The sequence below is a fragment of the Silurus meridionalis genome, chromosome 6 (genome assembly GCF_014805685.1).
Source record: "Silurus meridionalis isolate SWU-2019-XX chromosome 6, ASM1480568v1, whole genome shotgun sequence".
NCBI classification, from domain to species: domain Eukaryota; kingdom Metazoa; phylum Chordata; class Actinopteri; order Siluriformes; family Siluridae; genus Silurus; species Silurus meridionalis.
The window spans coordinates 14811685-14825436 of record NC_060889.1 but is presented as its reverse complement, the minus strand read 5'-3'; positions in this window follow the sequence as shown (position 1 = coordinate 14825436).

Here is a 13752-nt window from a genome sequence, read left to right as displayed (position 1 = left end):
TCCACAGTCTCCATACTGAATTATATAAGAGGAAAGAAAAAATAAAGAAAGAGTTTAACCAAGACACAAGTCTCAAGAAGAAAATAAAGGGAGGGGGCCTGTTGCATGCTTCTAACTGCACCTTATGTCCTCATTGCCAAAGACTCTAATAAGCAATGCAAATCTGGGTTGTAATATTGGCTATAAAATTTACAAGTATTTATCATTTACAAGTATTCATTTATTTCGAATATACTTACTTAAACAACTTACTTGGATGGAGTTTCTGATGTCCAGGTCGAATTTAAATGAAGGAAAAGAATTGCCTGCGGAACACAGTATAAACTTATTTTCATTTTTTCTCAAATTGTTCATTGTGTGAGTTGTATATTCAAAGTCGAGGTTTTGTTGATCAATAGTCAATTGCTGGAACTATCTGCAGAAACCATACCAATAGTTTTTCCGGCTTCCGGTCTGCTGTCATTACAAGAGCGGCCTCTAGAGGCAAATCACTGATGCTGCATGGTGTTTGTTTGTTTCAGTTTCCTACAGACCACCATCTGATGCTGTCTAGCTACACTGTCCCCTGCCAACACCTTACAGTCTCCAATCTCCTTCAGGTTGTATCTCCTACATACAACATAGTCCACCTGTGTGCACCTTCCTCTGCTCTTATACGTTACCCTATGCTCCTCCTACTTCTCAAAATACGTGTTCGCCACTGCCATTTCCTTCCTTTTAGAAAAATGTACCACCATCTGCCCTTCCACATTCCTCTTCTTAAGGCCATACATATTTACCATACCCATTACCTCCTCATCACCTCTGTTCCCTTCACCAACATCCCCATTATATCCACCATATTGATCATCACCCCTTCAACTTCCAGCTTTACATTCATCACTCTCTCAGAAACTCTCTTCACCTCCACTAAACTCTTACTGTACTCTTCCTTCAGAATGACACCTACCCCATTTATTTTTCCATCAACACCATGGTAAAATAGTTTAAACCCTCCAATGTTCCTGGCCTAACTCCCTTTCCACTTGGTATCCTGAACACACAACATGTCTACCTTTCTCCTCCATCATATCAGCTAACTCTCTCCCCTCTTACCAGTCATAGTTTTAACGTTTAAAGTACCAAAGTATAAAGTACGCATATATATATATATATATATATATATATATATATATATATATATATATATATATATATATATATCTCAGGGGTGTAATGGTACACGTATTCCTCGTAACACTGGGGTTTTAAATAATATTAAGGAGTACGTATTAAGTGGCGGAGGGTGTCATTCTTCTTCAGAATGTCACAGTACATGTTGGAATCCATGTTTCCCTCAATAAACCACAGCACCCAGTACCAGCAGCACTCATGCAGCCTCAGACCATAATGCTACCACCACCATGCTTGACTGTAGGCAAGACACAATTTTCTTGCTATTTTGACAATAATGGCTGTATGCTGAGTTTTTTTTATAGAACAGTAAATCTCTACTGCTATACAAGCTGCATTGACTACTCTAAAATATATCCAAGTTTCATTTCTATAGTATTATCCCTTGAGAAGATTTACTAAAATGGTTGCTGAAATGTGAGGGGTGTACTAATTTTTGTGAGATACTGTATATGTTTATATAAATAAAACACATTTTGGATCATTTGCAACAATAAGTTTATGTCAAGTTTTTAATAGTATATTTTTACCAGTATATTATTACAATATATTTTTACCAGTCAAATTCCTGATCCATTTTATCCCTATTGCATCCTAATAAGTGCGATAAAAATGTATTAAAAACTGAAATTCAGACTGAACTGGAATTAATTTTATAGCATGGTCAAGTATTTAGCATACACCTACAGACTATTTCACCCTTATTACTTTTGCTAAGACTGCTGCTTGACTTGACTTGAAAAAGCCTCTTGACTTGACTTGAATTGATTTTTTTATACGTTCTATCTTGTTCATAATCATTTAAGCTTCAGAAAGAATTTAGTTATACTAGTATTGAATGTTACAAGAAAATAACAAAGTTCAGTGATGAAATGCATCTGTTATCTGAATGATTAATGTATGGAAAGAGTATTTTATTTGTAAATTTGTATTATTGTTTTGGTGAACTTCAACTGACTCAACATATGCCAATCAATAAGACAGGCTACAAAGGGGAAAATTTAACTAAGGAATAGCATTCCACCACAGTATGCAATCCTGTGCTTTTGCCTTGAAAATTCATTTCAAGATTTCTCTAAAGTGCTTCCAAGCACTTGGAAAGACATATTCATCACTAAAGCTACAATAGCTAAATTTACCATAAAATAAACTGTCGCTCCAAACACGGACTCTTGTCATTAGGAAGGAATTTGGGGCTTTTAGCTTTTAGGAGACAGCATATTATAATAAAATCAAAGCAGTACAAAGAATGGCTAATCAAAGATAATAACAAAACTATAATCTAAAATAAATGAAGCATAATTTTTGTGGGGACAAAGTCAACATGAGGTTTTTAATTTCACAGTTTTGATTCAGCTTGCGTTAGAGCTTGCTACCCAGCACTTTTAGGCTATTTAAAGTCCACTCCAACAGAAGTGTTAAGTGCAAATTTTTTTCAGACCATGACATCTAATTATGTTGCAATGGAGTGAGATGATTTCTTCTGACAGGACTGTTTCCATTAAAATATGATTACTTTTCCAAAGGCAAGCTGTTGTTAATAAATCCATGCATCTTTTTAATGCTATAGTGCCATACAAAGTAAACCCTTGAATATTTTGGACTCCATGCAGTAAAACTGCATTTTTTCCCCTGCTACTTGCTCTCAAATTTGCCCCCTTTTTAATTATTTCTCTTTTGATTTGGCCTGGGGATATGGAGCAAGGGTCATTCACTACAATGCTGGTGTTTTCTTTGGAATCCTAAGGAGCTGAGCACTGAAAATTTAGATCTGTCTTTTAGGGGAATGAATGAAAATACTGAAACAACAGTTTCTTTTTATCATTCTTTCAGTGGCACAATGAAATACATTATTCTTTTCATTCCCAAACCTTCTACCCTTGATCCCATGTTTCTTAGCTTGTAACATTTAGCACAATTGTGTCTCCTGCCATCTCTAAACCCATTGTTATGATTGAAATTCTTTTCTCCTTGTGAACCCAGAATGGCGTGTGATTTTTGGATGCCACACTGCCGAGGGGAACATAAAATAAATCTCAGGATGAATTTTTTTGTCTGCCGCCTACAGGAAAAGAAAACATGCTTAATAAAAGATTTCCTTCTAGTGCAACCTTTGTGAGATTATGACATATGATTTTGAGAGGTTGAGATGAAGGTTTAGAGTCAGAGTGTTACCTGGGTTATCTAATTTGTATATGTGTATTCATTGAGGTAGTCTTTACCTTTACAATTATTTTACTTAAATAATATATGAAGTGTGTGAAAATCTCTGTACCCTGTCTTTGCCAGAATCTTCCAGTAATTGAAAATTTTAAAGACAGTGCATTATGTGTGTGGTCTTGAGTCACAAAAAAGAGATTTGTTGAGCTGAAAGGAACTCAGTGATATATGATCAGAATTAAGTTGGATGTCTGTCTCACTTCCAAATGCAGTAATTTCTAAAGGTCTGCTCAGAGGCACCAAATGAGTTTACACTTTACAGGAAGGGGATCTATAATATATTTAATCGTGAGATGTTAAGTATTATTTGTGCCCTTCACAACTCATATAGTCATAATGGTGTTCCAACAAATGGCAAAGGCTGGCTCAAAAGTTGCAAAAGTGCAAATTTTATAGACTATTTCAACGATAGCTGACCCGTAAGTCTTGGGTCAAGTTTCATAACATGCATCATTGGTAAACAAGGGCATAAAGTCAAAAACATTTATGTTCCTCTTCCTTGGTTTACCATGAATAGAAGCTCATTGGTTCATGGGCAAAACCTTTTTAACAATATTAATATATATAAAGTTATTACAATAAAACAATTTCAATGGATGACTATTCAGTATGTGTCTTTCAGTCTTTCAGAAACACACAATCACCTAATTACCTTGAAATTAATTTAAGTAAAATGTAATAATAGGATGGCTATGGTATCATTAAAATAATAATTTTAAAAAATGCAGATGAGTTTGTTAGAATTTCTCAAAGCAGTAAGCAAATGTGGCAAAAAAAAAAAAAAAAAGTAAACATAAAAAGCTCCATTTCAGTATCTTTATCTTTGCTTTGTGAACAAATGAATAAATAAAATGTCACTTTTAGACACACTGGTATGATAATTTCTGTGATTTTTTTAATTACAGCTATACTAACTGGGTTTAGCCAGAAAAATCACACAATCCCAGTACACATAATGAATTAAACAAATGAGACCTAACCTTCAGAATGCTGTACTCTTCTCCAGCAACATTTCATTCTTGGTCTGTACAGAAAATAAAAAAACAGGTTGATATTCTTTTTCATACTTCTAACCATTGCCCATAGCACATTACCCTATAGTTACCCTCTGCCCCGATCCTTAACTTTTTTGCCCACACAATGGAAACTTTCTGGATCCTTTAACTCCAATCTTTCCCTGTTTTCAATCAGAAAAGAAAAATACGTACTGGATAAACATGAAAGCAGCAGACAACGTTTAAAATAAACATCTAAATGAACAATTTTAATCACCTTAGGTTTAGGAAAGAATTTATAAGGGCATTAAGAGCTTGCAGAGTTTTTTTATGAGTTTCATCATGATACTTGCATTTTCAAGCATTAAAATTATGTTATAGAGTTACTGTGTGCTCTAATATTCTTATATGCTTTACTTGTGTAAAACTTATAATTAAACTTGTTTTTCTTCCCACTAATAGCTTGGATTTAAACAAAGCCAGAGCTTTGTATGCCAGGAATTCAGAAGTGCCCTTTCCTAATGTTAGGTGAGATCCAATATCACTAAAACATGTTGCCTTATTCTCATCACAGCAGTCATTGGCTTTTACTTCTGTTTTTGAAAGGATACATAAACAAATTAGACCTGGAATTGATGAATTATGGAAAAGGTTTACTGTTCATTTGGTTATTCAGAAATTGATGGTGATGATCATGAACGTTTTAAGTCATAGCAGTAACACATTTTGCGCCCGCCCACCCACTGCTTCAATTCTAGAGTCAACGTCTTTTTACTTATGCCCCATTCACAATGACATAATCCATGCAACCACCACACATTTGTCATAACACTGCTTGCATATGGAATGCCGGTTGCTTTGCCACTGTAAACAAAATGTTCAGAAGCCTAGTACATTGTACAAATATTTTTTATATCAAGATTAATACATAATAAAACTATTTCATTAAAACAATTTTTTTATTATTTATTGCCACAGATTGCTTAATTCATTTCCTATTAGAACACAGTTCTGATTATAAGATCAACTGTAATTTGAATCTCAGGTTATTAAAGATGCGCTTCTAATTGATCATTTCTATAATTAAAGCTCATTTACAGGAACTTGTATGAACACTCTACATAGTTTATCTCTAATAATAAATGGCTTTTATGTGCTATTTTATACAAACAAAAATGTATTATTGATATGGTTTTATACAGATGTTTATTTAAAAGTCTTGTGTGGCTGTGCTTTTTAAATGTTTAGAATCTTACAAAGTCTTAGAAGAGAGAGGCTGTTCATATTGGGCCATCTTCCATGGTAGGGAGAGATTTTCAGGTGATGAGAACAGAAATAGCTTGATAACAGATACTAAACTGTCTTATGGAACAAACCTCATTGTCTCTAGTCTCATTGAATGTATTTATATACAAATAAAATACTTCATAGCATTCATTAAACAATTGTTAATTAATTGTTAATTAGTTTTAATAATTTCTGTCTGTGCAAAGTTTTGTTCATTCTGTCAGTGTCTGTGTGGATTTTATTTTCGTTTCTGGATATTTTCCATTGCCAAAATAAGATGAAAGTATCACCTACTTACATCTTATTTTGGAGAACTTAAAGGAAATCCACATATAGGCTTCTATTATACTGCATACAAGTGAGATTAAGTGTGTGAATCTGGTGCCTTGGCATCCTATCCATGGCACATTTCTGCTTAATGCTCAGTGTTCCAAGGATAAGCACCAGATCTACCATGACCCTATTCAGAATAAATTGATTAATGAAGATGAATGGATGGATATATTGGACTTCTACACTACTGTTCTTTCCTTGTAAATATCTCAAATCTGTTTTCCATCAATGTTTACTGACTCTGCAGCATTGAAAAAAAACAGATAATGTATTTTGATGGAGTCTTCTGTGACTGATTCACTTTAGGAGTCTGACCCCCATGTCCTAGAATAGGAGATAGACACATGCATCTTGCCAAACCATCTCCCATATTGTTTAAAAATATTTTTTTTCTTTATCTTTTAGTCTCTCATTTTTTCTTATATTGTACCATCTTTTTCTCTTACTCATTTTACTGCTGCTTGTTGTTTCTGTCCATAGTAATAGCTACTAATAAGTCATCAGGTGTGCAGATCTGTCTATAAATAAAGGGGAATTTAGCAGAAAGGCTCAGAGTAAAGTGTTCCAGAATCCACAGAGCCTTTGTCACACTTTTCAGCACTTCTGCAGACACCCAGAGGTCAGAGAGTCTGGGCCTTACCACACACTTAGCTCTTTAACAGACTAAGCAAGGATCAGGCGCTCCAGTCCAGGAGGAAAATCCACATTGCAATACAAACTTGTCTAATATTTGCACAGTAGAACCTATTTAGAATCAGCCTGAATCCAGAAGTAGCTATTTAATTATTTCTTTTGAAAGACTATGGACATAACTGTTATGTAGAATAGCATGCCATGTCAGAATCCCCAAAAAAAAAAAAAAAAAACAGATGGTTGTTTCCTAGATACAGAAATATTACACTGATTAATACTTCATCTCAAGCTCTGGGGATAAAGTTCAGTTGGGCTTAATTTAAAAAAAGCAGTTTGATTTCATAAATCACCACAGAATATGTGAATGCGGGTAATCATGACAGAACAGTTGTATCAGTATTCTCACTGAGGCGGTACAAGCACTAGACGTATTTATAGCAGTATAAGTACTGTTTCATTATTGTTTTATGTGTATCTGATTCAGAAGCCAACAAAGGAAATTGAGCTGGAAGGTTTCCAATGTAATGTCTTCTGCAGACCAGCAGTGCTTCTAGCCATGTGTTTGGTATTAAAGAAACGTTTGTCTCGATATAAATGCGTTCATTTTGTGTCCCTTTATTTCTACAAGAATACAGACCAAACAGGTTACATGGGACAGAAATCCAGTGATAAAAATGTCCAACCTGATGTCATCATCACCACTGTTTTAATTTTTCCTTCCCTGTCCATCTATATGCACTTTTTTTAATGGTGTAAAAAAGGAAGAAAATTAATTCATGGGATTAATGATGATATTAAAGTGATACATTTTACAGTGATTGCATTGGGAGATTGTATGCTATATGTTCTGGCAGCACTATTGTGCTTATTACTGTGACAAAGTATCTGAGTGGAGTTCAATGCTGATTCTGTGATATCCTACCAGCTGGTATTTTTAAAGTTTCACATTGGACAGGCTTCAGAGTACAGCCTAAAGCTGTTTCACAGATTAACAAAAATCTACATAAAATGACCTTTTCAACTCAACACAGATTGCTCATTTTCATATCTGCTGGTATGCCATGTCAATTTCACTCATACCTTGCCTCCTTGTGTACTATTAGTAATCTATTTAGGTAATTAATACTACCATTTGGGCCAATCGAATTTTCTGAAAAAAAAGTATTTGTTCGGAGACATTTCTTAAGCTTAAAGACACAGGATGGATCAACAAAGTGGTTCAGGAATATTTATTTAGAGATAAGTCAAGACAAATGGCAAAATAGAGGGAAGACAATGTGAGACGTGAGATAAATATGAGACAAAGTAAGATAAATGAGAGACTACATTAAGAGCCATTGTGATGTTGTCTGGGAAGAGAGATCTAATCTGAACTTTTCCCCCTACTATAGCGTAGGGCTACTACAAATCTACACCCAATAAAAGGTACAGTATTTTAATCTTGTCCATGTGTAAAAATAAAATATAGCCCTTGTTCTTTTGTTTCATACATTTTTGTTTAAGCAAGACAAAAGGATCAGGTCAGTGGCAAAAGTGGTGCAGTATCCGACAAAGTTCACTTTTCCATCTATGTTTCAGTCCTATGAGCTGTGGGTATTGATTCAAAGAATATGTGTGGAAGTGCATGCAGTGAAAATGAGGTTTGCAGGGTAAGTGGGCTCGGACTTTGTGATAGGATGAGGACCTTGGCAGACTAGGAGAGACTTGAAGAAAAACTGTTGTCCCTCTACACTAAAATAAGATGGAACTCTGAGACAGACTTAGGCCCCAATAGAGAATTTTTGTACCACAGTTGGCTTGAGAAGGTGTAAAGATCACTTTTGAGGACTTGAAATCAACCTGTTGTTTACTGTGACCCCAATCATGAAAAACAGAAGGAAAAGGATGTATTAATTGTGAGCCTTGACATACTCAAAGGTATGTTTAGCATTCAGATATGCTGACTCTACTTTTAGTAAAGTCTGCCCATAAAGGATTTATTTAAAGGAATCTTTATTGAAGGGAATCATTTTTTTTATTTTTATCCTCCATAAAGGTGTCTGATATTTAATGCTATCTAAAAGAGCAGGGTTTTGCATAGAACATTTACGGGTTCCAAAATTGACTTTGTTAGTAAGAGTGTACAGCTGTACATCTGGGAAACGTTTTAGTGAGTGCCGTTCAAGCCTCCCTGCTATAATTGGCTAATAATCCATACACAGTTATATAACATGCGCAGCCTTTAATGGTTATGTTTATTATTTATGATTGTTCTGAGAAGGGAGTTTCACTTCTGAAATGTATTGTGTAACTTGTGCAGATTGAGGGGGTCTGTGGTTGTGCATTTATTACTTCAACGTTGATATATTTTTGTAGCAATGATTACAGAAGTATTCCAACCTTTTGAACTGAAAACTCCAACTCAGTGTGTGTGAGTGCGTGAGTGCGTGAGTGTGTGTTTGTGTTTGTGTGTGTGTGTGTGTGTGTGTGTGTGTGTGTGTGTGTGTGTGTGTGTATGTGGTTCCTTAAGTCTGTTCAGCATTCTAAATATCTAATGATGGCAGATGGCTTGTCCTACTGACTTGGCCAACAACATATATTGCCTTTTCTGTTTTCTCTTTATTTAAATTTTCTTGTCCAAGCTGGTGATTGCTTTTCTCATGCGTTTAGGCCAGCCAAACTCTTTTTGTATTTACTACTGAAATATCTTAAAAGGTTAGTGACAAAGACTAACTTGGTTGGCATTTTCCTACTGCTGAAAACTGTGTGTATTGTGTGACCTGTTTCCTACAGTTTTTTTGTTCTTTAGTGGATAAAAAGGAAAAAGTATGAAAACGCATGTGTGCAGTTATGGGTGACTGTGTGTTTATTTTTTAAATTAACAATAAAAGTAACTCTTAGAGAGAGACCACTTTACTTGGAAGAGTGCTGTGTGTATTGTGCTTACCAAATGCCTAGCTGTTAATGGCTGATTGCTTCTTTCATATATTCACTCACTCACTCACTCACTCACTCATATTTAGCAGGCTGGAAATGTTCCACAAGGTGGCGCTATTGACACTCAAGCATAAGATGGCTATGCACTAGAATTAGAATAAAATATGGGCAAAAATTGCAGTTAAAAAAAAAAAAAAACCCCTTTTTTCATAAAACATATAGTCTCAATGGTGTAACTGCAGCAGTTAGTGACGTGACAAACATAACACTTTCAGTAAGTCCCAAGACAGTCCTACTGTGCTACTGTATGCTTACATTTTAATCATTATGGCTTTTTCCACTTTGACCAGAACACAAAATGTATATATATTAATATGGTGCAGTGTATGCTCATAATTAAAACAGTAATTGGCTCATCTCATAATGCACCAATATGCATTATTGCTTAATTTCTAAATGTATTAACTTTTATTAGTACACCTTTTTTAAATAATTTCCAAATAATTGATCAGATGAGACATGCTACATCTGTATGTAATGATACAGTTTTACGACAAATTGTGGCTGAGGTAGAGGCAATGGTGCTTGGGCATATTGGGACATTTAGGGCTAAAGCATATACAAACTATGCTACTTTGCATTAATGACATTGTGTCCTAGTTTTTAATCAATAGATTTGTTAACTCTTTTCTCAGTCTAAGAATTAACCATTGCCATATTTTTTTTAATGTACATGTAATTACTAACTACAAATAATCATGTTTTAATTATAATTTTATTCTGTATAAAATCAGCTTTCTAGCCACAAGTAACAATGATTGGGCCATTGCCACAGATCAACACAGCAGCCTCTACCACTGGCTTTTGAATTCTTACAGCCTACTATTAGCCTATTTCTTCAGTATTTGTGCCAGACCACAGAATGGACCAGCATAACCCCCAGAAACTCAAGGTCTTCTTTCTTTTACTGTAAACTGGTTTTAAGGTGCCACAGATCATTAAAAATTATTTACGTCCAACTTGGGTTTGAACTTTTTTTCCATTTGTCTTAACACAGTCAAAAGACCTTTGTGCATTAGAGTGCACCTTGTCACTACCAAAGATGCTTTTTATAAGGCACAGTTTAAGCTGGAAAAATGTTGTTCATTCTCTAGCCACGTTAATTTTAAGACTGAAACTTTATTTCAATAAGCAGGCAGTGTTGTCACCTTACAGTTCTCCCTTTGTGTTGGTTTCACCTTCAGATTCTGCAATTTTGTGCAGCTGTTTTGGATCAGCTGTCCAAAAACAATGAAGGTGGGTTGATTGGCTATGCTAAAATGCCTCTAGATATATTAGTGTGAGAATGTGTATACATGGTGGCCAGCAACTGACTGTTGTTCCAAACAAGGGTGAATGCTCATGCCTTTGGTGTTGCTAGATCGGCTGTAATCCTAAACAGGATAAAGTGGTTACCGCAGATGAGAAAATACATTTATTTATTGATACCTGAACTGCCAGGAACATGCCTAGAAATGTTGTATGTGTTCTTGTAACGACATATAATGACATTCATTTAATTCTTTTGTCTGATGTCATTGTTTACTAAATATTTATTTTAAAGGGTAAATAAATAAATAATATGTCAGTGGTTTAAGAGTAAATATATTTTCTGTGTTTATATGTTTGTGTTGTGGAGATATTTTTGTCTCCAATGGTAGTGTTCTAATGTCTGTTTGTACCCTGGTAATTGCATAACAACTGCAAAAGATTTGCATGAATTTATGGACATTCTTGACTAGGAACATTGATTTTAAATCCAAGAATGTGTCGTCATTTTTTTCAAATATCTTAATTACTATGGAGCCTTTCGGCAGTAGTGCATGAGTAGCATGTACAATCACCCAACCTCTTTTAAACCGCCTTTGTACTTGTGTACACAAATACACATACTCCTCCAACCCCTTGTGATGGGTTGGTGATAAATTGTGGGTTTCTATGAATAGCAGGTCGGCAGTTTTACCGCAAACCCAAGCATTCAGCAGCAGAATTTCAGAGTCCCCTAGTGAAAGCCCAAAGACAAACACTTCTACTTTTTTCTCCATCATACTTTCCAGAGTGCAGATGTTGCACAAGTGTCACGTTACAAAGGCCTTACTTCTATTTTGGTAGATGGTGCTAACTTTTGTGCAGAGGATGGAGGGTCAAAGGATATTGTAAGAGGTCTCAAAAAGTGTATAACCTGCAGTGGAAAATTGTGGTTGTTTGGTGATGTATAGCTTCTTTAAACAAAAGCTATTAAATGTTATGGACAATACAGCAAAAAATATATTTTGTGTGTGTGTGTGTGTGTGTGTGTGTGTGTGTGTGTGTGTGTGTGTGTTTTGGCTAGATTTAATTGTAAAGCCTATATCAATTAGTAAAAATGAAGTAATATAGCCTATGAGCAATGTGTACATGGGACTCTGTTTATGTGGACATGTGTTAATTTACTTCCTAGCACAGCAGACCCAGGGCATAATGTTTTATTTGCCTTTCGAGCTTATGCTGCATGCGTTTCAGTACAGTCTAACCTTTGGCCGTCCTCTTGCTGAACATTACAGGTGAAAATGCTGTCATCTTTGGATGATGATTCCAGCTCTGTCTTTTTAGCATCTTCTGCCAAGTCAATAGATTTTCATAGTGTCTCAGTGTGTGCTCAGGTGAACTGCTCCAGACTTCCCCAGACTTTTGGCCTACTTTTTTGCTTATGAGTGCCTTATTTATTTTTTCATCTCTATGTGTATCAATTGTGTACATATATTTTCTAAATAGCAAAAAAAAACATGATTCTTGAAATTTTGCCCTTATAGACACTTTTTTAGGTTTTAGAGTTTTCGGGTTGTAGTTTCTCTCCTTTTTATTTTGTTAGGATAGATTTAGTGTTTTTTTTTCAGTTCACATTGGCTTGCCAAGGCTGTCTTTAGTTTGCAGAGGGTTTCTCTGTCAGACAGTGAGGGTCTGCTGCCTCCATGTATGAAAGGTGGCTTGGATTAGCCAACAGACCGAACTGAAGCACATAATCACATAAATAAATAAATAAATAAATAAATAAATGCCCTATAAATTTTCCCTTGAAACCGGAAAAGACAAAGGGATGTGACCTAGGATGAATCAATTAAACATGATCACCTGCATTCCATGCCACTTACGCCATTCTTTGTAACAATGGTAATCAGATAACTACAGTAAGGGTTTCAGCAAAATGGTAGAATGTTATCTAGATTAGTCATAGATTAGTCTAGATTAGTCATTTCCTGTCTAGTAAATCCACATGGGCATGGGGAGAGTACTTTTGAATTTTAATGTTTTTACAGCTTCTTGATTTAAGCTTCTTGATTTGTTTCAGGTGTGAAAAAAAACATTTGGCCTTTCTGAGGATGTCATTACTTTTCGCCATGTCAATAACAGTGACAACAGTGGGAAGTGTTAGCTTAGTGGTTAAAGTGTTAGAGATATGATGGAAAGGTTGTGGGTTCAGAACCTCTGGGCAAGGCTCTAACTCTAAACTGCTCAAGTTATATACTGTGAATGAGATAATTGTAAGTTGCCTTGCATCTGCCAAATGCCACAAATATACAATAACCAAACAAGGACATCATATGTGGGAAGAACTAAGAACTGTGCAATGTTGTAATAAGCTATCTAGCTGTGCATATAGAATCCTGGTGAGGAAGACACGTTTGTGGACATTAGCACATTTGGGAACAGGTGAATGAGTAAATGATTTCTTTTGTTAATTTGATTTAGAATGTGTATGGATATGCACAGGTATGTGTGTGGTGTACTGATCAATGTTTGTATTATTTTTATTTTGTGAGGATCACATTTTGTATTCCGTTTTACACTACTATTTTGAATACCTTTTTGTATAGCATTTAGAGTATTGTACAGTTTTGCATTTCCACAGAGCATTAGCTTGCACTGTACATATTTAGCAGTCTTTCAGAAGACCTAATTTTTTTTAGTTATTGTTTTCTTTTCTTTTATTAGTTATTTTCAAATTCAAAATGTAATATTCAGGATCTATCTGATGAAAAAACTATTTTCTTGGTTTTGTTTTTATGACTCTTCCACCCCACCAAAGACGTTTCCAAATATTTAGTGATCCTAAAGTAAAAATGTATATCTATATTACTCACGAAGATACATTTTATTATTTATTATATTTTGATGG